The sequence below is a fragment of the Pseudomyrmex gracilis genome, unplaced genomic scaffold (genome assembly GCF_002006095.1).
Source record: "Pseudomyrmex gracilis isolate BER0280 unplaced genomic scaffold, ASM200609v1 scaffold_333, whole genome shotgun sequence".
NCBI classification, from domain to species: Eukaryota; Metazoa; Arthropoda; class Insecta; order Hymenoptera; family Formicidae; genus Pseudomyrmex; species Pseudomyrmex gracilis.
Genome location: NW_018020917.1, coordinates 161281 through 164042, shown reverse-complemented (window position 1 = coordinate 164042; position 2762 = coordinate 161281).

Sequence of the window (2762 nt, the reverse complement as noted above, 5' to 3'; positions counted from 1 at the left end):
TTTATTTAAGACATATACTTGCTTTGTCGACTTGTTTCATGCACATAATATTCCGTATTACGTGTTAGTCAAAAAAAGTAACTTTTCATAAAGAAAAAAATAGAAAGTGCAAAAAAATCTATTTTGTTACGAGTATTTATGTTTTTATAGACAATAACGCATTGCAATCGCTGCAGTACTATACAGAACAAAGCACATTTATTAAACGCGTATATATATGCATATATGTGTACGTAGATGTTATAATAATTATTTTTTAAATTTGCATATATACAACTAAAAAATTTTTAGACTGAATGTCATTAAACATTTTACATTAATCAGAAAGCTTTACATATACTGAATTGTTACAAACGCGATAAGCGTTACATGTACCATCGAGCCGGCCCAGCACCGAAAGCACCGAGGTAGTGGAAGTACGCACACAAGCGAGAACTGCCGTCCGTATGCGTAATGTCACGCTCGGACATTTAGCTTGTGAAAGAGTGCAGACATACTATGTTACGTCTTCTTTCCATCAAGNCGACTATAAGACGAGACACAAGATAACGTTCACGTTGCGCGCTTGTTGCTATATGACAATGTGAAAGTTTTTTCTATATTTACAATCTTGAAAAAAGTACTAATAATATTATCGATAATGATAAGACATCAGAATGCATTACATTTCTTTATTAATTATTAATATGAGTTCATTGTGATAATTTAAGATGTTACAATATTAAAGAAGCATTTCATATACTAGGTTGTTCAATAAGTTTTGCGGTTNGATAAGAGAGAGCGCTGCTACTAACCTAATTTTTTTTTCATTATATTGCTGCACTTTTCCTATAAACATATGTAAAGTTTCAATTTAATCTGTCAAGTCATAATTTGTTCACAAGCCATTTAGTGTTGACGTGTCGCAGCTATTTTTACAATGGAAAAAATCAAGTATCGTGCAGTGATNTGGAGCGCGCCGTCCCCACCGCCAGTGTCCTGGACGACCCGAGCGCCGTCCAGGACCTTGCGCGTCCCGCTGACTTTGGGTCGCACCGCTGGCGGGATAATCGTCCCTGGCGGAAGAACCTCCACGGAGGTCACCACCGGACCACGCAAGGCGTCTGTTTGGGCAGACGCTTCTCGGGTCAGCCCTCTTGTACTAGCCCGGGAGGTGGCCGCGGCAACCCGTATCTCGCACTGCTCGCGGAGATCGTTATACTCTCGGCGGAGAATACTGTTCTCCGCCTCGAGTTCCCTCAGCTTATTGCCGCGCTTCGCGGCCTCGTCTTCAGCGTGCCGCACCCTTAGTCGAAGACCCACGTCGTCGGTGTCGGCCACGCGCAGCGCAAGAACTTCCGCCGCTCTCTCCATCGTTGCCGCAAAGGTTTTGAAATCGCGGATGAAGCCTCCCTTTAGCCGCTTACATCGGATGACTTGGTCGACAAACTTCTCTCTTTCTTGTCGGACCAAGTTTACGATGTCGTCCGGTAGCATGGTTTCAAGAGAGACCTGCTGCTTTGCCACCTCCTGTTTGTGTTTGCTCGGAGGTCGCAAACTCTCCCTGGCGGCATCTGGCAGCGCGTCGTCTTCGGACCCGCTGGCCGAGGAGGCGGGCAGGGGACGAGGCCTGGTGCCAGGTCTCGCCCGTGCTCCCTCTCTTGGCGCCGTCCGCGTCTTGCGGCGCTTCGACCGGCTTCGACTTTTACTCGAGCCGCTTGACGACAACTCTATTACGGAGGAGTCTCGTTCCCGCTCGGCCGGGATCGCCCCGCGTAAGGAAAACTCCTTTTTCGCGGAGCGTCCCTTCCCCCCGCCGGGAGAGGCTTCGGCCTCGCTCCCGAACAGAAGGGAACCCTCGCTCTCGGGCTCCTCGCTCGGCGCCATGTCGTTGGCGAGGCTAGGAGGCCTTGCCGCCCAGAATCTGCTACTATCCGCAGTAGCATGTAAGACCACGAAGCCTGCGTCGCACTCCGTGGCCAACCCTTCGTTGGATAACGACCGAACGGGGGCAGGGTTATCACCCCCGGACTGCCGGGACCTAGGGCTCCGAAACCCTTGGTCCGGTAAGTTTACTATCTTTTCTGAACTGTCCATCATGTCAAAAAGGGTGGTTTTCTGTTAGGGTATCCTTCCCTTAGACCGGCTCCCCCACTGGGGTAACGAGCCAGGCCGCCCGTGGACACTCCTCTTAGTCTGGTGGGTCATGGAAGGCCTGTCCGGCAAGGGAGGCCCTGCCAGGAACCAAAGTTCCCGCCGGCATAGCCCTTCCAATCACTCCCACACGCAAGCCCGGGCCCCACGTCAAGGAGGGAACGTCCAAAAACGCCCGGGAACGAGGGGGGTCCTGTGGCAACTACATAGTAACCACCACAAGCGCCTACACATAGGCAACCAGCGCGGCAGCCATGAACAGGGCCTAAGCCCAGGCGCCGCAGCTCCCGCGGTAGCGGCCCAGAACGGCGGGCGCAGTTCAACTCGCCACCGCTCCGCGGCGTACAAAGTGGACCTTCTCGCGGGAGAGAGTTTTGCGCCGAGGCCTATATAAGAGGCCCGCCTAGCAACAGCAGGCACCGACTACTCTCTCAGCATTGCAAGGAGTACACTACGGAATAGCTAGTAGCATCCGGAGTTCTCCACTCTGCAAGATAAAGAGAAGTATCTTAAAGGGCTCCAACGTAAGGCCAGTGCCACCCCGTTCACCAGGGGTACATTCAGAGCACCAGGAAGCCGACGTCAGAGAGCGACACGTCCATTGGGAGTTGCTGCCGTGGAAACTCCAT